Source organism: Cryptomeria japonica, chromosome 2 (assembly GCF_030272615.1).
Source record: "Cryptomeria japonica chromosome 2, Sugi_1.0, whole genome shotgun sequence".
NCBI lineage: Eukaryota > Viridiplantae > Streptophyta > Pinopsida > Cupressales > Cupressaceae > Cryptomeria > Cryptomeria japonica.
Window position 1 is genome coordinate 463,662,253 of NC_081406.1, and position 24,277 is coordinate 463,686,529.

A 24,277-nucleotide genomic window follows, 5' to 3' on the forward strand; every position below is an offset into this window, starting at 1 on the left:
CCTCTCAGTCTCCATTTGTGTTCTTCAATTGCTATCAGAGCAAAAGGTTCCCTTATAGTAAAAATATTACTCTAGCTTGGATAGATCCTACTTTGTGAACATAATGTATAGGAATGAATCCTCCTCTAAAGCACCTATGTTTGATGGTACCAACTATGCCTTTTGGACTAGAAGAATGGAAACCTACTTATCTTCCCTAGGTTTTGATGTTTGGATGTTAGTAAAGAATGGTTATACCATTCCTCAAGTTCCTCCTACTAACCCTAATGCTAAATGAGAATATGAGAACAATGCCAAAGACAAGAATGCAATCTTAAGCAATCTATTAGATATAGAGTTTTTCAAAGTCATGCATTGCACATCAGCAAAATAAACTTGGGACAAGTTGCAGAAGATATATGAAGGAGATACCAAAGTGAAAGAAGCCAAACTACAAAATCTAAGAGCTCAGTTTGAAAACCTAAAAATGAAAGAAGAGGAGAACATAACCGACTATCTGCAAAGAGTGGATGAGATTGTGAGTGTTGTGAGAGGACTTGAAGAGGATGTCAAAGATGAAGTTACTGTCAAGAAGGTTCTGAGATCATTAACTTCAAATTATGACACAAAGGTCTTTCCTATTGAGGAAGCTAAAGACTTAAATACATTCTCTATAGATGAATTATTTGGCTCCTTATCAACCTATGAAATGAGAACAATGGGAGTAGAAACGTCAAAGAAAGAAAAGATGGAGAATTATTATATGTCATGCAAAAGAAATTTTAGTTGAAAAGCAGTCTTTACACTATTGAAGATGATGCCTCTGATGAAGAAAGTGTCTCTGAAGGTTGTTGTAGTGATGGTGAAAGAGAAGTTAATCTCTTTATGGCAAAAGAAGAGTTATTTGTTGATGATGAAGAAAAGGAAATTGAATTCGTAGTAGACTTTGAAGGTGAGCTTGCGAGTGCACTAGAAGAACTTAGAAAGGTAAGAAAAGAATATAAAAAATACAAGAATATTGTTGTTGAAGAACAAGACCTGCTTCACAAATCTCTTGAGGAATCAAAGAGAATGATTTCTGATTTGAAGATTCAATTGGAAGAAGCAAAGAGGATGTATGAAGTAACAAAATCAAACTTAGAAAGAAGGGATAAGGAGTGTCAAAAATTGGAAGAAGACGTTGTAAATCGGAGAAAGGAATTGGAAAAGAATAAGGATGAATTCAACATGAGAATTAAGTATGGTAGCGGCACTGAAGATTTAAACAAAATGTTAAGTAAGAAGAAGCACCACAAGGACATCAAATGTGTTGGATTTGAAAATGGACAATGTTCTAACAATAAATATTCATCAGGGAAGGAGATACATTTCACCTCTTCAAGTGAAAGTGAAGTCAAACAAACATTCGCCCTCAGCAAGCCAAATGTGAAAAATACATATGTTGCCACTACAAAGAATCAGTCAATGAACCAACATACTGATCTTAAAAGAAAAGCCTAGATAAATGATGGAGTCTTCACTAGAGTCAAGGATACAAAAGGTAAGAGCTCAAGAAGACAGAACCCTGCTTCTCCAAGGAGACAAATGAGAAATAACTTCAACAATGAGTGGTATGTACTGCAATTCCATGACTACTACTGTAAATGTAATACTTATGGTCATAGAATTAATGATTGTGATCTCATGCATAAATCTCCTCCTAGTTTTGAAAGTAGAAATCAATTTACTGCTCTTAGGTATATGAATGTTATTTGTTATCATTCTAATGGGTATGGTCATAGAAGTTATGAATGTAGGAGAAATATATTTGTCTTACAATAGAATTTCAAATTCATCATTCAATGTAAATGTAAAATGCTATCATTGTCAAAACTTGGGCCACATTGCAAAACATTGTAAGCTTAAGACAACTAAGAAAAAGAAGACAGTGTCAATATCCAAACCTAATGCAAAATCAGAACAAAATGGGACAATGGAAAAGAAGAAAGAAAACAAACAAGTCTGGGCAAAATGGATAAAGATAAGACTGAGTCAAGTTTGATTGTTCAAACTGCCCTACATGATGAAAAGAAAAACCTACATGGATAGTTGACAGTGGGTGTTCCAGCCACATGATTGGTGATAAGAAGAAATTAATTAAGCTTTAAGATTGGAATGGTGGCTTAGTGAGGTTTGGAGACAATTCATCAATCAAAATCAAGGGCAAACACACACTACACATTAATGGCAAGCTAAAAGCACATGATGTATATTACGTGGAAGGTCTGAAGCACAATCTGCTAAGTCTGAGTCAAATGTGTAACAAATAATATAAGTTTACATTTGATTCCAAGGGACATGAAATAAAAAAAGAGAGAAGTGGTCAGCTTGTTACTGAAGGAAAAAGGACAGATGTCAATGTATATAATTTTAAAGAATGCTTTGAGTCTCAATGTATGATGGGATAAGTTGATGAGAGTTGGTTATGGCATAGAAGACTAGGGCAAATCAATTTTGATAACCTTATTAAGGTAAGCAAGAAAGGGTACGTAAGCCACATACCTCAAATTATTAAGGCAACAAGCACCTTCTGTGATGATTGTCAAAGAGGGAAGACAACTAATGTAAGCTTCAAGAATAAAGAATACTCAACTACAAGGCCACTAGAACTTGTTCATACTGACTTATGTGGGCCTACAAGAACAAAAGCCCTTAATGGAGGAAGATACTTCATGTTGTTTATAGATGATTTCTCTAGGATGACATGGGTCACTTTCTTTCAAGACACGTCACAAGCCTTTGAAAGGTCCAAAATATTCAGAAAAAATGGTTGAAAAAGAAAGTGGATACAAGCTAAAATACTTGAGATCATACTATGGAGGTGAGCTCACATCAAATAAGTTTAAAAATTACTATGAAAGACATGGAATTAGAAGATAATATTCATCCCCTATGACACCACAACAAAATAGTGTTGTGGAAAGGAAGAATAGAACAATCAAGGAAATGTCAAGGACAATGTTAAATGAAGCGAATCTATCTGATGTTTATTGGAAAGAAGTAGTTCACACTGCTATATACACACTAAATAGAGTGCAATTAAGGTTGAACAACAATATGACATCTTATGAACTATGGTATGATAGGAGACCCTCAGTCAAGTATTTCAAGGTGTTTGGCAGCAAATGTTTCATCAAAAGAGATGAAGATGGAATCGGTAGCTTTGCATCAAGAAGTGATGAAGGTATCCTCCTAGGCTACTCTACTCACAATGAGGCCTACAAGTGTTTCAATAAGAGACTGAAGAAGGTAATTGAGTGTAGATGTGAGAATTTATGAAGATCTACATAAAGGTAAAAATACCACAATAAATTAGATTGAAGAATCACATAGTTAAGATGAAGATCAATCTGAGAGTGAACATGAAGAAGAAGCACCTAACAAAGCCCCAAACATATATGTGCAACAGAGTCATCTTGAAGATCAGATTATTAGCAACAAGAATGAAGGTGTAAAAACTAGAAGGAGAGTAAGGAACAATGAGAAAGTAAACTTTTGCCTGATGACAAAGATGGAACCCAGGACATATGGTGAATGCAGCAAGAGTGAGAAATGGTTAAAGGCTATGGAGGAAGAGTTATAGTAGATTGAGAAAAATAAAATGTGGGAATTAGTTCCTAGACCTTCAGAGAAAAATGTTATTGGGACTAAATGGGTTTATAAGAACAAGATGAATGAAGAACGCAAAGTAATAAGGAACAAGGCAAGACTTGTATGCAAGGGATATGTTCAAATATAGGGCATGTATTTTGAGGAAACTTTTGCACCTGTTGCAAAGCTAGAAGAAATCAAGATGTTCTTGTTATTCTCAACATATAGAGGATAGACAATATATCAGATGGATGTCAAGTCTGTATTCTTGAATGGCAATCTTGAAGAAGAGGTATACATAGAGCAACCTGAAGGTTTTCAGCAGCATGAAGATGAGAAATTTGTCTCTAGATTGAAGAAAGCATTATATGGTCTAAAGCATGGTACTCTAGGTTGGATAAGTACTTAAATCAACAAGGTTTCAAAAAGGGAAATGTTGACAACAACTTATATATCAAGGATGATGGAGACAATATTATCATGGTTATGGTATATGTAGATGACATCATCTTTGGAGGCAACAAATATGTTCTATGCAAAGAATTTGCTGATCAGATGTAGTCAGAGTTTTAAATGTCCATGCTTGGAGAGTTATCATATTTTATTGGGTTGCAAATATCACAATAGAATAAGGGCATATTCATTTCTAGAATTAAGTATGCTAAAGACATGTTAAATAAATTTTAGATGGAAGACAACAAACCGGTTAGCACCCCCATGGTGATAGAATGCAAGTTAAGCAAAGATGATGAGTCACCTAGTGTGGATTAGACGTTGTATAGATCCATGATTGGAAGCTTGTTGTATATTATAACATCAAGGCCTAATATAGTTCAAGCTATGTGCATGGTTGAAAGATTTCAAGTATCTCCTAAGCAATCACATGTCATTTTTGTTAGGAGGATATTCAAGTATTTGTAGGGGACACTTACTTATGGCTTATGGTATCCAAAGAAAGGAGATTTCATTTTGCAAGCCTATACTAATGCAGATTAGGCAGGATGTGTAGATGATAGGAAGAGCACCTTTGGTGGATATTTCTTCCCTGGAGACAAATTGGTGTCATGGCATAGCAAGAAGCAAGAGTCCATTTCACTATCAACTACTGAAGCAATGTCTATTGCAACTGCTACATGTTTTTCTCAAGTTTTGTGGATGAAGAAAACTCTCAAGGATATCTAGGTAGAGTTTTTGGATCCTATTCCCGTCATGTGTGACAACTCAAGTGCAATCAATATATCAAAGAAACCTACCATGAACTCTAGGACAAAGTACATTGCAATCAAATATCATTTTCTCAGAGAAAAGGTTGCAGAGAAAGAGGTGAAAGTTGAATATGTGTCCACCGGTGAGAAAATAGCTGATATCTTTACTAAGCCATTGCCTAAGTACAACTTTGAATATCTAAGACATAAATTGGGTGTTCTTCCACCTGCTTGCAACACTTAAGGGTTTTTAGTTTAGTCTGTGGTTCAAGGGGAGCACTTTTCGCCTTGAACCTCATGTACAGTCTCAAGGAGAGTTTCAAATTTTTGTAAGTATTAATGGCACTACTCTTTTATATTGTAATAATGATTCATCTAGCTACATGTAGTAGAGATTAATAAGATGTAAAGGAAGTTTATAATGTATCGCAAAAGTGTCATGATTGAAAATGGAAGTTTCATTCATTACTATTAAATCAAAGGGGACGTTCATCCACCATTTACATTTGGTTGTTTCACCTTTGCCATTGTTATTAAAGGGGGAGAAAGTGATCAGAGTATGGTTTGCAAGTATGTTGATGTCAATGCTAAATGAGGAGATTGATGGTATTATTATCATTGATGTCAAGGGATGTCAAAAGGTTGTAGAGAAACATGTAGCAGCCGTGCATAACATGTAGTTTATGTTGAGGAATTGTGCATAACACATCATGTTATGCTGTAGGGTTTTTGACTAGATTCATCATCTCCATATTTGAAGGAAACAGATCATGCAAGATAACACTTGAATAAAGAAAAGGCCATTCACAGCTCCCCACAATGTTGAAAATAATGATGCATGAGTCATTTGGGATTAAAGTGTCATAGAGGTCAAAGACCCCCCTCTATCCCAGGACATGTTATTGAGAATTGGTTGACTCTATAGGACAAGAAAAGTCAAAGGGAAATGTGTCCCATGCTATCCCACACCACACAAAGTGTGTGCATATTGTTCTTGTGGGATAATTTCAAGTGAGGCATAGAAACCTCCCCGCTAGCCCACAACTTTTTTGCGTTGAGACTGGAGGTCTTGTGGGGTAATATAAGGAGAAGCAAGAGTTGCTTCCCGCCATCTCATGGCATGATGGATGAGTGAAAGGTGACCATGTTGGGTTAAAAGGACAAAGGAAGGAATCAGGATTCCCGCTATCTCGCGATACTAAGTAAGACAAGACGATGGTTGCATGAGGAAACATGATGATAGTGGAAGAATGTTCCCACTATCCTAGACCATTCAAGGTGGGTATGCGATGGTCGTGTGGGACAAGATAGTGAAGAGAAAAAAATCCTCTTATTTTGCACCTACAGATGGATGTAAAGAGGAGCTCGTGGGGTAAGTTAAGGTAGAAAGATGATGCATCCTGCTAGCCCGCAAGAGAAAAATGGGCATATGAATGATGATGCAAGGCAAGTTAAATAGAAAAATAGCAAGCATCCCACCATCCCATAACCAAAAAATTTAAGGGCATCATGACCCATTGAGGTGTCTCATTTGACATAGTAGCAACTTGATAGACATGATAGTCCATGTGGTGTTTGACTATGGTTGACCAGGTGACTTGGATGTCATTTTGATGATACCTATATATGCTGATAGGCATGACGGTTTTACATGGGAGCTGACTGACCTTGACCATCTCATCTGGACAAAGAATATGAAGACATGAGGCTCCCTGATGAATAGATAACAAATCCAATATGAAGAAGTTGATGATGAAGGATTCTAGTGTGGTAGTTTTCAATCTTTTTAGAGTAGGTCGACAGAGGATGGAAAACGCATTGATGGCAACCTTGTTGCAAGTAGGTTGTGTGGCTCAAGGATGGTTTTTAAATCATTTTAGGAAAAGAAAGATTACTAAACTTAGTAACTAAGTATAGAGAATGATCTGAAGACGGACAAGATGCATTTAATTTCGATAGCTGATATGAGATCATATTCAAAACAGAGAATAAAATCTCTAGATTTGTAGATCTCCTCAATAACCGACTTGAATAAAATATTCAAGTTTGTAGTAGAAGAAATCTCTAAAGCTTGAATTGAACAACAGGTGTGATGAGATTTGATATTGGTAGGTGTGGTTGTTGAGACAGTAATAAAGGTGGAAATAAAAATATTTTGTCTAGTCGACTATGTATATGGTGTATGTTATAGAAAGTTGTATGCAGGAAGAAGAAGACATCCATAGAAATAGAGAAAGAAAAGAGAATTCTAGAGAGTAATGTTGTAGCAGAGAGAAGAAGACAACCAAGTAGAGGAAGGGGGAAAAATAGAGGAAAAACTTTAGTAGGTAAAGAAATTCATTGTCAAGGTATGAGAATTTGTAAGTGTTACAAAATGGATTTGTAACAAGGCTTTATCATTGCATTGTAAACTTGATCAATCATTGTAAATATTCAAGTGGGTGCTTAGAGCAGGGGTAGGTGCTCCTTGGGTTGGTGCCCTAAACATTGTAAACTATTATTTACTGTGAGGTTGGACTGGAGCAATAGAATCCATCAACTATTCTCGCCGAGGTTTTTCCCACATTGGGTTTTCCTTGTAAATCTGGTGTTGTGGTTTATTTTATGTGTGTGTGTATTCTTGATTAATTTGTATTCTCAGTATTAACACACAGTCAAATTTTTAAAAATACACTAATTCACCTCCCTTCTTAGTGTCCATTTCTGTTCTTCACTTGTTACCCAAACACATTCACCACCTATAAATTTAATGACATCAACAACAACACTCATGTAGTAGCCACTACAGGTGTGCCTCCTTTGTCTAAATTATTTAAAAGAGAAAAAGAGTTTACTCCTTTGAATGAATCTTTGCATAGCATTATGTCTCAGCTAATAAAAATGAGTGTGTTAAAAATTCCCCAAATCAAACCAATTGATCCATGTAAGACAAATTCGCCTTACTTTGATGTTAAATCTTTTTGTCAATATCATCGTCAACTTGGTCATGATATTGAAAAGTGTTTTTCATTGAGAAGCAAGATTCAAGAAGTTATTAATAACTATACTATATCTATGGTAGGTTTGAATGATAAAGGAAACAAATCCATAGCTCCTCCTAATCAAAACCTTTAGATTTTCACTAATCCTTTACCATCCCATTCCACTAATGTGATTGAGACTGATCATCTTGCTTTCTCTCTGAATGATGTGGCCCTTCAAACTAACAACATGGTGAACCTTGTAGATCAACAAGAAACTCCTAAGGATATATGCATAACATTTGATCGCAGTGAGACCATTAAGGCACCCGATGGCCCACTATACATAAGTGTGAAAATCAAAGGTATACCTGCTAAAGGAGTGCTAATTGCTCCTTCTTGCATGGTTAATGTGATAACTGAAGAATTTCTTTATACTTTTCAATTACATCAAGTGATATATGATGATACTAATGTGATAGTTAAGGTTTTTCATGGCTTCTCTTGTCTTGCTATTGGTTCTATAACACTTCCTATTGATGTTGGCACTAAATGCTTAGATGTTCAATTTGCTATCATTCCTACATCAGATCAATTTCATGTGAAGTTGGGACATCCTTGGCTATCTTCCACCTGAAAGTGATTACTTCTACTATCCACAAGTGTTTAGAATTTACTCATAATGATAAAATCATAACTATTAATCATAGAATATTTCAACCTACAATGAGGCGTGGAGATGTTTGTCTTGGTTATTTTTGGTCCAAACAATTCAAGCCTCTTCAACCTAGAAGTGATGCTCTCTTTTGAGATCATATCAAAACTAGAAAAATGAAATGATTTTGTCATTGAGTAAACCTATAAACCCAAAACTTATCATTCCTCTTGAGGATCATATACCCCTTCTTGAGGATAAGATTATTCTTCCTCCTAAGGAATGAAATAATCTTCTTCCCAAAGACGAACCTATTACTTCTCCTAAACATAAGAGTATCCTTTCTCCTAAGACAAGAGATATTCTTCCTTCTCTTATGGATGAGTCTACTCTTCTTTCCAAAGGTATAAAAACTCTTCCTCCTAAACAAAAATATATTCCTCCTAAGGCTAGACCTATCCCTCCTCCCCACGACAGACCTGGTCTCTTTCCTACACCTCCCATTCCTCCTTTATATGTTGTGGTTCCTCATCCTTTATCTTATAAAGAGAATCAATAAGCCTCTCCTATTGTCCAACCTAAAAGACCTCAAACCATTCATCCTTCCCTAAAAGAAGAGGCAAAGCCTATATCTAATGAACCTAAACCTTCTCAACCTTCAACCAAAATTAGATGAAACCATTGTGTGAGAGAACATCAATGGAGACGTCATGCTAGAGCTAGTGAAGTTTCTTCCTAGACCATTTCTTCTCCTAAAACGCCAACAGTTGACATGATTCCATTTTCTCCTAAACAAGATGTTCAACCTAATTCTCCAAGACACAAAATGCTTAAGAAAAATGGTGGTTTAAGTTCTTTTCCTATTAGAGCTCCTATTCTTATTAATCTTGATGAATAAATAAGTGAAAATATTGTTAGATGAAAATGTTGATCCTAATATTTTTGATGATGAAAATGAATATGTTGATGTTCACAATGACATCTGCAAAATTTTCAAAAGAATTAATCCTACCTCCTAGTATCAAACAATGTGACTTATCATTAGAGCATGGTCCTTGTTTGGAACTTGTGATAGATCCATCTACTGTGATTGATGTGGATCCTCTTGCATGTTGTCTAGCATCCCAAAACAATAATTAGCAAGATTGGGGGGATGATGATGTGCTTGATTAGCTTCATTAGCACTGTAGATTCTCTCTCTCTCTCCTCTCTTGCTTATTTGTGAAATTCTTCTATTTGGTGTCTCTAGTGTTGTCTACTTGAGGATGATGCAAAGCATTGAGATATTTTTTAGTCCCAAAAGACACATGTGTTCCCTGTTGGCATTTTGCATATAGATTGCATTAATGATGTGTTGTCATTGATGTCAATTGAACCGGTGAATGGTATTCATGATATTGCTGATGTTATTATTGTTATTGCTATTGTCTTGTAACCAATATGATAAACCTTGAGGAAGATGTTGTAAACTAGTATATGGTAGTTTGTAAGTTGAACCGGTGTAAAAGGTTAAACCTTTCTATGTTATGTAACCGGTAAACCGTACTAGTTGTTTTCTGTTAAACCCTAATCAATCAAGTTTGTTGGTTTAAGATATAATGTTGAGCGGTAATGATGGAGACATGTGTGATCATTATATGAGGATAAGTTCAGATTGATTTGGCACATTTTGGAAAGGAGAAAAGTGGATTGCATCTAATGCATAGTGCATGATGAGTTACAAAGTCTGATGAAGTGGTGATCATGGAGCAGTTGGAATTTTCTTGAAGAATGTGAAGAGATTGTTATGATTTCTAACGGTCAAGATTGTACCAACTTGTTTATAATCTTGATGATGATAATTAGGTTTTTTTTGTGTAACCGACCTAGTTGATTTGTATTTAAGGTTGATGATATTGTTTTCTTTAGTGTTGGCAAAGTTGACAAGATTGGCAGAAACCAGTTGAGTGTGTGGTTGCCTAACCGGTGGATGGATCTGTAGTTTGAGTAAAGGCAGATTGAAGCTTAAGAAGGATATGACCAAGCAGATGTAGTGTTATTCAGATAGATCAAGAAAACCTGTTGTTTTCTAACAATTACAACAGAAATTGAAATCCCCTAACCGGGTAAGCTCCAACAAGCTTGGTTACTTTCTAAATCCTCTCACAAGGTGGTCCATTAGTTTGGATTCTCAAATCCTCCAGTGAGGTTACTCCTAATAGGGTATTGTGCTTTTCATCAAGGCATATATGTAAATCCCTTAACCAGGTGACTCCTAATAGAATTAGTTCCTAACTGGACTTATTGTAAAAGCTTTAACAAGCTTGGCTCCTAACAGGGCAAACTTCAGAAGAGTTTAGATAGCTATCCTTGTGAGTCTCATCTCACTATGGGTTTTACCTATTTGGGTTTTCCATGTATAAATATTTATGTCAAGTGGTGAATGCTTTTGTGGCTATGATCTTATTTGTTGATTTGATTAACTACTTAACTATTCTGATAAGGCATGATAATTGGAAGCATTGAGAGATGCATATTTTGACATATGATTAAGCATTTTTTATGTTGACAAGATTGAAGTTGTTTACTATTAAGTTCTCATAACAGCCAAACTGGTTGATGTTGGTTGATGTTGAGTATTGATCTTGATAAGTGAAAGTTTACTTTGTGAGTTTGAATTTGAGTTTGGGAGTTTGTATCAGTTTTTCAGTATACTCATTCACACCCACCCTCCCCACTCTCAGCATTTTACTAGATACTTATTCTTTCATCATACCATCAATTGGTACCAGAGCATCTCAGGTCCTCTTTAACCTAAAGCCTAACACCTTAAGGAGAAGATCTTGGAGATCATGATGAAGAAAGAAGGTCTGAAGTTCAACAAAGTTAACTATAGGATATGGAGTGACAGGATGAAGATTTACATTAAGAGTCTAGGAAGTCAATATTGGGATCACATAGAAACTAAGTATATTGCACCTACTGGAACTCTAACCGATGATCAGAAGAAAGAACAACAAGAAAACCATCAAGCATTGGAGGCTATTCTCAATTCCCTGTCTGATGTTAAATATGTAAATGTTCATGGTCTTGAAGCTACATATAAAGTATGGAAAAAACTTGAAGAGATTTATAGCGGTGATGAACATGTTAAGATTGCTAAAGAGAAGAGTTTAAGAGGAATGTTTGATGACATGAGAATGTCTGAAGTTGAGAATATCCAGTGGTATGGTCAAAGGATAAAAGAGATAGTTGGGAAAATAAAGAGTGCAGGAGGGAAAGTGGAAGATGCCACAATGATCAGTAAGGTACTGATAACCCTGCTACTAGTTTGTGCTATCCGAGTTGCAGCTATTCAAGAGCTGAAATCTATTGACAAAACAAAGGTAACTCTTGACTCTATCATTGGCAAACTTATTGCTTTTGAACTAAATGGCTATGATGTTAGTGTACAAAAATTAGAATCTGCATTCAGAGCTTCTGTGAGAAGAAGTAGAGATACCGGCCATAGCTATAAATCTAGATCTAGTAGAGATATTGATGATGAAGACAGTTTAGTGGAGCTTGAAGCATTGTTGGCAAAATGACTACCTAGAGGCACTGGGAAATACAAAGGTAAGCTACCATTGAAATGTTTTGCTTGCAATAAGATTGGTCATATAGTAGCTAACTGTCCTAATGGTTTAAATGAATACAAGAGAGACAAATTTAAGAAGTATAAGGGTAAAGGCAAGAGAGGTTGTCTTGTTGCTATTGACAGTGGTATTATTGTTGATGAATATGATGATGATGCTAGTGAAGATATTGTGTTTATAGTTATTAAGGAAGAGATATCATATCAAAAGGCACTACTGTCCAAGATGGATAAATCTAATGATTGGATCATTGATAGTGGTTGTTAACATCACATGACTGATGATTGGAGTAAATTTATTTCCTTGAAGGAATTTGATGGTAGTGTTTTCAGATTTAGCAATAACACACCCTATATGGTTAAAGGTAAGGGATATTTATCTTAATGGGAAGAGCAGTGTTGATGATGTCTATTGGGTTGAAGGCCTAAAGCACAATCTTCTAAGTGTCGCACAACTTAATGACAGAGGATACCCACTGGAGTTTAGAAATGGTACGTGTAAAATCCATGACAACAAAGGTCAATTGATTGCAACCAGAAAACAAACCAGAGGTAATCTATTTCATCTTAATCCTAAAGTTAGAAAATGTTTGATTGCAAAGATAGATGATAGCTGGCTTTGGCATAGGAGATTTTGTCATATAAAATTTGATAACATTGTTAAAGTGAGCAAGTCTAGGATAGTAAGAGGTATGCCTTAGCTAGACAAGCCGGTTAATTCTCTTTGTAAAGAATGTCAGTTAGGAAAGATGACCTCTTCAACTTTCAAGAGGAAGTCCTTCTCAGCGGAGAACTTGTTAGACTTGGTTCATACAGATCTATGTGGACCAATAAGAACTAGAAGCATTTTAGGTGATAGATATTTCATGATCTTCATTGATGATTGTTGAACGATGATGTGGGTCACATTCTTGAAGGATAAGAATGAATCTTTTGGTAAATTCAAGGCATTCAGAGCCTTAGTTGAGAAAGAGATTGGATAAAAGATAAAATGTCTGAGAACAAATCAAGGTGGTGAGTTTACTTCTGAGGAATTCACTAAGTATTATGATGAGAATGGTATCAAGTGACAACTTTCTACACCAAGGACACCACAACAAAATGGTATAACATAGAGGAACAACCTGTCAGTGGTTAAAGTACCTAGAACTATGTTGATACAAGGAAATGTAGCAAATTTTTTTTGGAAAGAAGCTGTAAGTACAACTATCTACACAATGAACTGAGTTCTGGTCAAAAGAGGTAAGGACAAGACACCTTATGAGTATTGGTATGGAAGATCACCTGATGTTAGCTATTTTAAGAGCTTTGTTAGTAGATGTTTTATCAAAAGAGGTGATTACATAAGCAAGTTTGAAGCTAAGAGTGATGAAGGCATATTTCTTGGCTATTCCACCAAGAGTAAGGCCAACAAATGCTTCAACAACTGGACTGATGTTCTCCATCTTGAAAACTTTTGTTTCTTCTCTTTAAAAGTGACAATTACTACCTTTGTGCTGCAATGAAAGAGAACAACAAAAGTTTGAAATAAAGACAAAATTATGAGGTTCCAGAATTAGGAAACCTCCTACACTTTAAGCTTATAAAAACTTGGGAAGGTGAACCCTTTGAAAGATTATTTTCTCAAAAAAATAGTAAATGGTTTGCAGAAAACTAGTGTAAATTCCTGCAAACTTTCCTTACTGGCCAGTACAACTAACCTAAATGGAAAATTGATTTGATTTTTTAAAAGAGGATCATAAAATGCAACAAAAACCAATAGATAAACTAGTGCCTTATTTGGGCAACAGATTCATTTACAACAGACTGCAGCCTGATAAGAGAAACTAGTACACAAATCACAAGTTCTTGATCTATCAACTCTGAATATGCCTGACATACATAGAGACCTAATCTACATCAAAATTCATCATCCAATCCACACCAAGAGTACTGATATCAATGAATTTGGTCAAAGTATTTTATATTTTTATCCTTAAGAAAAAGAATCAAAACAACTTTATTAGATGCCTAACAAATCATTCAAATGAGAAATCCTTGATTACTTAAATGAAATAAACACTAGCATAGTGACATAGAGACAATGCAATTATGGATTTTAATTCTCTGGACTATATATTTCATTCCTCTATCAGAAGGTTATAAGTAGTTCATTTTGACTTAGAAATTGCTAAGACAAAGGCAAATATTAATTTTGCCAGAGTTTAGCTACAAAAATTTGTGTCCCCTTTCTAGGTAGCGTTGGTATCCTTTTATACAAATCACGATGCAACAAGCTTGAGGCTAGCTGGAAGAATAATCTTACCTTAACAGTCATTTAATGCAAAATTTATATTTTTGTACCATTGCAATTCAAGGAGAAATCTAACATTCCTTCTAGGATGCGTGCCTCGTTAATTCACTGGGCATTCACTTGGAAAATGGCCGAAATGGCAAGACCCTATTACCCAAGATCAGATAAAACCACCATCAGCTTCATAATACCAGTGGATCATCTTGTGCCAGAGCATTGATGAGTTCTTATCTAAGAAAATACACAATAGCACACCATTATGTTCTTCGCATATCTCCCTACAGATCTCCTGGATGCCTCTCACCAACCCATTTTCATCTTGAAGCAATGTCAGATGCAACTTGCATAGCTCTACCAATATTTCTTTTGAATATTTAAAATTCTTTAGCACCAATGGATCAGGAGGCCTTCTCTCTGAGCACTTTTCCTTTAGTTACCAAGTCACAACCTTTAATGTTTGAATGAGTTTCCATCACAATATAGAGACAACCATCCGATGATGGGAAACTAACATGCCTTTTAACTTCCCTGAGTAATCTACCTAGAAAAAGGCCCCACCACCCGGTGTTTGGTTGTTAAAAACTTAACTGCTACTGCACTGGGCCTGTAGAAAATCCAATCTTTCTGATTAAAGAATAAAACCTGAGATCCTAAGGTCACTGTCCCAAAAATACTTGCCGTGGGTTTCACTTGACTGCAAAATCAAATTCCTCGGATCGAGAGCCATCCACTGATATTTGACAAATCCATATCTGGGTAAAATTTAACCCTCGCAGATCTCAGCCACATGTCACCTCCTGGTTTGCTCATGAGTCACTCTGGACTCTACCTATCTTGCCACTTCATCAGTCACCAAGTCGCTGCCATTAACATTCGAGCACCTCCATCTTGCGGTATGGTGACAACCATGGATCTTCCTTGAACTTGCTTATTATTTACTTCCTCTGAACTGCTCTTCCTACAGGTCTCACTACTTAGTCACCAAGTTATGCCTCTTAGGCATCAAGCATCTTTCCATCATGACATGGCAACAACTATCAGATCATCCATCCAACCATTAGATGCCTATTGACTTTCCCATCAGTTAATTCACCTGGGCTACTCTCCTCTCTAGCGAATATCACTCTTTCGGCCAAACATCCTCTTCGGCTAGCCATTTTCTTATATCATCAAAATATTAGTTTCATCGATGCCATTATTTTATCGGCAGGATCAATTGATATTTCTTTGATGTGCCCTTGTCGATGGAACCGAGCTTTTGGTGAAACCATTTAGAGGTTCATCACAAGCAAGGTCTACTTGACATTCATCTTGATGACATACACCTGCTCTACCACATGGCACACCATGATTTTCTCCCAATATCCACCTGAGCATGGTCCCATCTGCCACCTTAGCACTACTGGACCCACCACCATTTTCAGATAAACCTCCTCTTCAACTAGCCATTTTCATATTTTATTGAAACCCTAGTTTCATCGACACCATTCATGTCAATGAAACTGATGCCTTTGGTAAGTCCCTTCAATGATCCATAGAAGCCATGGTCTTCTCAATATACACCTTGATGATATGTCACCTATCTGCCACATGGCACCCTTTGATTGTCTCCAGAGTTTACAACTAGGTGCCACCTATCGCGAGGGTACTCATTCTGGGCTCACCACTTTGACACCTTAGCTTGGCCTCCACTAATTGATGAAATGAACCACCTACCTTAACCACTTGCATGAACTATCAGCCATGGTTTACCTCTAGTGGTTTGTCACCAAGTCGCAGCCGATATCTAGTGAGCATTTTTACATCACGACATAGCGACAACCCTTGGATCCATCTTGATCACCATTGATCTTTTTTTATCGGCTCAACCCTTAGCCCCTCTAAGTGGCTACATCCTATGCCACAGTATCACCATGTGTCTGCCACTTGTTTGCCACCTCATCAGTCACCAAGTCGCAGCCATTAATAGTCAATCACCTTCGCATGATAGTATAGTGATGGTCGTGGATCTGCTTTCAACCTGCTCGCTGTTTAACTTGCCCTTTTACTGCAAAATTTTGGACACTTTGAGATGTGCACAAGTGGCCCACCGCTTATGAGCTACCACTTGCCAGAATCCCATAATATTTGATACTTAGGATATATGTGGCCTTGCACATAAATACTAAAATGCTCTTCCCTATGGCCAATGTGGGATAAAAGGTTCACCTTAGCCCTTTCCATCGAGTCATCAAGATAGTCTGAAAACCTCACTTCTGATCTTCTTGGACTTTCTGTGCTTCACACCTTTCTCACTGATCTCACCACTTATTCGCCATGTCACAATGAATAACAATCGAGACAGTTGCGAGATCAACAGGAACCTGCCCAATCTTTAGGAAGCCTGACAGATACATAGGAAAAGAAATAAGACTTAGGTAGAATTAACATTTATCAGAACCCACCCAGGCCTAAACTTAAAAGGGGCCCCTCCGATGATGCACAGACCCTTCCACTTAAGTGGAAAAAGGCAATGAGCAAAGACCTTTAATCAAAAGAAAGAGACATTTTGAACCTTGAACCTTGAACCGATTTGCAAATGGTTCAAAACAGACATAACGCATTCTCACTTGCTTATTAAAAATATTACAAAGTCATGACTCATGCAAGAGAAATGATTGAACCTTGAACCTTGAACCAAAAAGGTTCAAGGGTTCAAGTTCAATATGAATTATAATAATGTGCTACAAAGGCTTAATTTTTCTAAATGTTTTCATGAAAGAGTAAAAACCCTAAACCCTCAGAACCACAAACTTGTAGGCAAAGGTCAAATTCTAAATTTTGACAGACTCCAATAGCTAAAAGGAAATATTTTCAACATATTTGAAATAGTGATAACAGATTCATCAAGTGCCATTAGAAAGTGCAGAGAAGAATTTTAAAATGGGTCACTCAAAATCTCAAAATTTTAATAGGTCCCAACACGAACAGAAAGAATTGTTGAGAGTGCTGATGTTCATGTAGAGGAATGTCCTGAAATTTCAGAAGGAAGCAGTTCAGAGAGAAAGGATGAAGATCCTTCCATTTTTCTTTTGGAACCTGAAACTGTTAAATCAGAAACTGGTAAAGCAAATCCTAGTGTACTTGTTCAACCAAAACAAATAAATTCAGAGGAAGAAGACAATGAAGATGTTGAACCTGAAGAGAATGACCATGTTATTCTTAGATATGTGAGACTGAATCACAGTCATGAGTAGATTATTGGGGATAAGGATGCTAGAGTACTAACTAGAAGGAAAATTAGAGAGATCTCTTGCATGATCTCCACCATTGAACCAAGAAGTGCTAAGGAGGCATTTGGTGATGATCATTGGGTGAAAGCAATGGAAGCGGAAATGGATCCAATTGAGAAGAACAACACTTGGACCTTGGTACACCGACTAGTAAACAAGAATGTCATAGGTACTAAATGGGTGTTCAGAAACAAGTTAAATGAAGATGGTGTTGTAGTTCTCAACAAGGCAAGATTAGTTTGCAAGGGTTATGCGCAAGAAGAAGGAAAAGACTATGGTGAAACTTTTACACCAGTAGCAAGTTTGGAAGGAGTTAGAACATTACTTGCATTTGCATCCCATAAGAAGTTCAAGGTATACCAGATGGATGTTAAGTTTGCATTTTTGAATGAGATATTGGAAGAAGAGGTTTATATAGAGCAGCCTGATGGTTATGCATTGACAGATAAGGAAGACATGGTATGCAGATTGCATAAAGCTTTGTATGGATTAAAGTAGGCACCCATAGCATGGTATGAGAGGCTTGATACATATCCGATGAAGATAGGCTTCACAAGAACCAGTGACGACAACAACATTTATCTCAAGTCTAAAGGAGATGAAATACTGGTCAGTGAAGTATTTGTTGATGACATTATATTTGGAGGTAATGATGTCATGAGCAATAGTTTTGTAAATGAAATGAAGAATGAGTTTGAGATACCATTAGTAGGGGAAATAAAAAAATTCATAGGCTTGTAGATACAACAGATGAAGAATGGTATTTTCATTACTCAATCTAAGTATGTGAAAGAAGTTTTGAAGACTTTTGGCATGAGTGACTGTAAACCAGTTGGAACTCCAATGGTTATAGGTTGTAAATTGTCCAAGGAAAATGTATCTAAGTCTATAGATGAAAAGGAATATAGGTCAATGATTGGAAAATTAAACTATGTTGTTCACAGTCGACCAGATATTTCCCATTCAGTTGGTATAGTTGCTAGATTTCAGAAAAATCCAAAGGAAGCACATCTGGTAGCAACCAAGAGAATTTTTAGATATCTGAAAGGTACAGTTGACCATAGGTTATGGTATCCATATGGAGAAAACTTTGATTTGAAGGCATACACTAATGTTGATTGGGAAGGAAATGTTGATGACCAAAAGAGTATTACTGGTGGAGCATTCTTTCTAGGAGGAAGGTTAGTTTCATGGAGTAGTAAAAAGCAGAGTTGTACTTCACAATCTACTGCTGAAGTTGAGTATATTAAAACTTATATGAATTTGACACAAGCTATTAGGATAAGGCACATTTTGGAAGGTTTTAAGATGAAGAAATCATAACCTATAAATATTTTGTGTGATAATACAAGTGCAATAAATATTTCTAAGAATCTTGTTTTGCATGCAAGGACTAAGCACATTGAATTGAAGTATCACTTTTTGAGGGAAAAAGTTCAAAGTAAAGATGTTATCTTAGAGCATGTTTGTACCCAGGAGCAGCTTGCAGATATCTTTACCAAACCTCTTCCTAAGACCACTTTTGAGTATCTTATAAGTCAGTTGAGCATGATGTTGATTGCATCTGTCCCTGAATTACTTGCAGAATCTTGCATGGATTGATGTTTTTGGAAGTGGAGGTATTCCACATGGGGAGCATCAAGTTGCAGTATGTTGATGCACCATGACAATTTGGAATTACATGTTTTACTTTCAATTTGGCATTGTTGTCAAAAGGGGAGAAGAATTATGTGTCTGATTAGGTGAACCAGCGAAAGACTGGAGACAAACAGAGCATGGTGAATACTTGGTAATGTAAACCAGGATTCCTATTCACCAATCCACAACAACACAACAATCAGAGGCATTGATATTTGTATTGCCACTAATGCCAAAGGGGGAGATTGTTGGCATTTTTCATATAGATTGCATTAATGATATGTTGGCATTGATGTCAATTGAACCAGTGAATGGTATTCATGATATTGCTGATGTTATTGTTATTATTTCTATTATCTTATAACCGGTATGATAAACCTTGAGGAAGATGTTTTAAACCGGTATATGGCATTTTGTAAGTTGAACCGGTGTAAAGGGTTAAACCTTTCTATGTTATGTAACACGTAAACCCTACCAGTTGTTTTCTATTAAAACCCTAATTGATCAAGTTTGTTGGTTTAACATCTAATGTTGAATAGTAATGATGGGGACACGTGTGATCATTGTATGAGGACAAGTTTGGATTGATTTAGCATGTTTTAGAAAGGTGCAAAGTGGATTGCATCTAATGCATAGCGCATGATGAGTTACAAAGTCCAATGAAGCGATGATCATGGAGCGGTTGGAAATTTCTTGAAGAATGTGAAGAGATTGTTATGATTTCTAATGGTCAAGATTGTATTGACTTGTTTTTAATCTTGATGATGAGAATTAGGTTTTTGTTGTGTAACCTGCCTAGTTGATGATATTGTTTTGTTAAGTGTTGGCAAAGTTGACAAGATTGGCAAAACCTAATTGAGTGTGTGGTTTCCTAACCGGTGGATGGATCTGCAGTTTGAGTAAAGCCAGATTGAAGCTTAAGAAGGATCTAATCAAGAAGATGTAGTACTATTCAGACAGATCAAGAAAACCTATTATTTTCTAACAATTACAACAAAAATTTAAATCCCCTAACTGGGTAAGCTCTAACAAGCTTGGTTACTTTCTAAATCCTCTCACAAGGTGGTCCATTAGTTTGGATTCTCAAATCCTCTAGTGAGGTTACTCCAAACAAGGTATTGTGCTTTTCATCAAGGCATATTTGTAAATCCCTTAACCAAGTGATTCCTAACAGAATCAGTTCTTAACATGACTTATTGTAAAAGCTGTAATAGGCTTGGCTCCTAACTGGGCGAACTTCAGAAGAGTTTAGATAGCTATCCTTGTGAGTCTCATCTCACCGTGGTTTTTACCTATTTGGGTTTTCCACATATAAATATTTGTGTCAAGTGGTGAATGATTTTGTGGTTATGATCTTATTTGTTGATTTGATTAACTACTTAACTATTCTGATAAGGCATGATAACTAGAAGCATTGAGAGATGAATATGTTGACATATGATTAAGTATTTTTTATGTTTACAAGATTGAAGTTGTTTATGATTAAGTTGTCATAAAAGTCAAACCGGTTGATGTTGGTTGATGTTGAGTATTGATCCTGATAAGTGAAAGTTTACTTTGTGAGTTTGAATTTGAGTTTGGGAGTTTGTATCAATTTTTCAGTATACTGATTCACCCCCCCTCTCAGTATTCTACCAGATACTTATTCTTTCATCATACCATCATTCCCTTCTTCCATGGTGGTTTCCTTTCTTTGGGGGATGAGGACAATTGTATGCATATATATACATGATATACATGAGTTATCATATAAAAAGAATAATAACTCCAAAGTTAGGTGAAACCACCTCATGTTTTGTGCTCTATGTTCATTATCCTTTTATTTATCCTCTTTTGGGGGCTAAATTATTGCGATAATGTTCTTGTCTTCTTAGCGTGTATCCTACCTTAAATAAATTGCTCCCAATAAGGTGTACACAATCGCTTTAACATGGGGGTATACACTTTTCTCATGATTCTCTCTTTTGATACTTAAAGTTACTTAGCAAACTTTATCTTTACTTTGTAATTTCTGGTATTCTTTTCATGACTCATAGTAAGAAAACCTTACTAGTTGTAGTCATGGTTCTCTCTCTCACGATCTTCCCTTTTACCTTATCATTAAATTTGTAAGACCCTAAAGTCAACTGGGGCCTCGGTGAATCTTGCCTCCTTGGCATGGTGAAAGTCTTTCAATCTAAATTCCTTGTACTTTACCAATAGTATTTGTGTAATCTCATACTCTGCTAAAATGGGGGCTAAAAGTAATGTCCTAAAATTGGACCCCTAGCAATTTTTTACTATAGTTGGGTCTTTGCCTTAGTGTTTGCACCCCTTGACCTGATTGGAGACTTGAATATTCTCATGCACATCAAAAACACCATGTAACTTATAAATGCACTTTGCCTGCACCTTGATCCTACCCCAAATTAAGGCAAGACCAGGGCGTGGCACATTGGTCCACCTTAAGGGGGTCCTATCTCAAATTGAAGTAGAAAAATCCCCCATACGTTGGCTCAAGTCAAAAAATTAATCATTTAATCCTATTGGAAAGTATATAAGAGGGATTTCCCCTCCCATTTGATGATCAAAGATCTAAGGTATACACACAAGAGGTCATCAAGCATTCAAGAGATCAAGTATTCAATAATTCAAGAGCAATTGATGTTTTTTAGTCTTCCTTCAAGCTTTGGAGCAACAATAGAGTCAAGATTTCAAGCACTGAAGAGGAGATCAACATTAAAATTCATGAAACCCTAATTCCATGTGGAGCCAAGAAAAATTCACAAGGAGGTAAAAGCATTTCATTTTCAGTCAATTCAACATCCCCTCAAAGAGGAGGATTTCTAATTTCAGTCATTGCATTTACATTATTTCAACTACTTAGTTAATTCTAAAATCGGGGTTTGACCTAAAGGAAAACCCCTATTCCCAACACATTTCCATTTCTTTTTATGTGTAGGAAATAGGTGTGCAGTTGTACTTCTGGAATTAAGCTTTATTCATAAAGACATAAAAACCCTTTTTGACGCATGAAAATTTTGGAGGACCGATAGAAGGGTGCCCCTGTCCAGACACACGATCCCTGCAACTTTTTCTTGATTTCATGAAGTAGCTTCAAATCATCTCAAACTTATCAAATCTAGGTGCATGACTGAATCCTAAATCTATAGCTCATTGTTTTCTCATACTTTGTCTTCATTTCCAGCACTTAATCTTAATTCAACTAGTCAACCTACAAAAGAGGGTCAATTGCATTCCAATCACAATCAATATATTAGTATTCAGTCTTTGCATCATTTAGGATTAGTCGATCTAGTATATTCAACCCCTCTTTTGAATGTAAAGTCCTCCTCTAGTGAAAATTGAGCTTAGTAAATTCCCACACTTCCCACGTGGAGAATTTTCAAAGCCCCCAAATTTTCCACTTTACACATAATATTGGAGCAAAGAAGCCTTAGATGATGAGTATGATTGTTCCCAATCTACCAAAGAGAACATGAATAAAGATGAGAGAAAGGAGATTCCTCCTATAAAGGATATCCCTTCTTCATCTAATCATCCTTTTGGTCCTTCAACATGCCCTTGCACAACAAATTTTAAGTAAATTTACGATCAAATCCCTTCTTCTTCACAGTTAAGAACTTACTATGAGGTTGGTAATGATATAATTTCAAAACAAGGCTATAGAGGACAAGGATTTGGAAAACAAGAACAAGGAATCAAGGTCCTTATAGATCCTCCTTCATAATATTCTTAAAGATATTTAGTATATCCCAATTCATCAACATCTATGGATAATCTTCTTAAGGTTCAAATGCTCAAGGAATAATTTTCAAAACAAAGAAACTATCATCCATCTAAACATTCTTCTTCATGAAACAATTGTCCTCCTTCCTTTCCAATTCTATTACCACAGGAAAACAATCCTTATTCTTCCACTACTATACCTTTTCCCTACATATCAATAGACACAACCTATCCATGATGACAATCAAGAAAAATGATCTACAAGAATATTTTGTTGGTTTAAATATGATAAGAATGTTACTTTTCCTTTCATAAGATATATGAATAATTATAAGAACAAAAATGGTCATGTGTATTGTCTCTTTCATCATAGTTATTCTCAATCTCTTGGAAGTTGTAAAGATTTTTAGGAATTTTTTTCAAGATCAATATGATAAACTTCATATCACTCTTACAATTGATCTCATACTTTTTCTCAATCCAAATGTGGAGGTAGTGCCCTAGAACCCCATTTACCTTATTATGTTGTTCCTTACCCTATAACATTGGTATTTTACATTTATTTGGGTTTTTTTTTGGTCATGTGTGGTGGTACAAGTTAAATTTCCAATCACATTTGGACAACATAATAGTCATTATTCCTTCTCTCCATGCTTGGGGGGCAAGGATAATACTTTAATTCTCTCTCTCTTTCAAAGTCTTTTTCAGAGATTCCCTTTTACTTTGATTTGCATGTTTCATAATTTGAGGTCCTTTCTTACATAGAGTGGTCCTCCATGCGAGTACACATGCCCCTTGGTTGGAATTGTTCTTTGTTTACATTGATGTGTCTTCTTATGAACGTTCTCCCCTTTGTGAATTTGTGCAATCTTTAACTAAGAATCAACTTTTCCCTAGAAATGGGAGAAGATGTATATTCTTAGTTTCCTTCTCCTTTTCAAAGATATTATCTTTATCTTGAATATTGATTCTATTTTTAGAGGTGAATATCTTTGGATAAATATCTCTACCTCCACGTCTCCCTCAAAAGGATCCCTTTACACTTTTTGCAAAATATCTCTTTTACAACTATCTTTTAATTTCCTATAAAGAGTCATGCCTCTTTATCTTGGAGTTATGTACATGGTTTCCTAAAGGATATCTCCTTGGTGATGAAGGTGTGTATCCTTGTTTCTATCTTCCTTAATACATCAACATAGGACTATGTTGACATCCTAAGGGGAGGAGTATACATCATGGCCTCCTTGTAACATATGTTCAAATCAAGTTGTGGATTTCCTTGAATAATGCTTTACTTGGTTAT

General features: G+C 36.0%; 1 pseudogene; it reads left to right on the top strand.

The window, feature by feature from the left end:
* The first annotated feature begins 466 nt into the window (after positions 1-466).
* LOC131057431 (ATPase family AAA domain-containing protein At1g05910-like) overlaps positions 467-24,277 on the top strand; it is a 60,297-nt pseudogene continuing 36,486 nt past the window's right edge.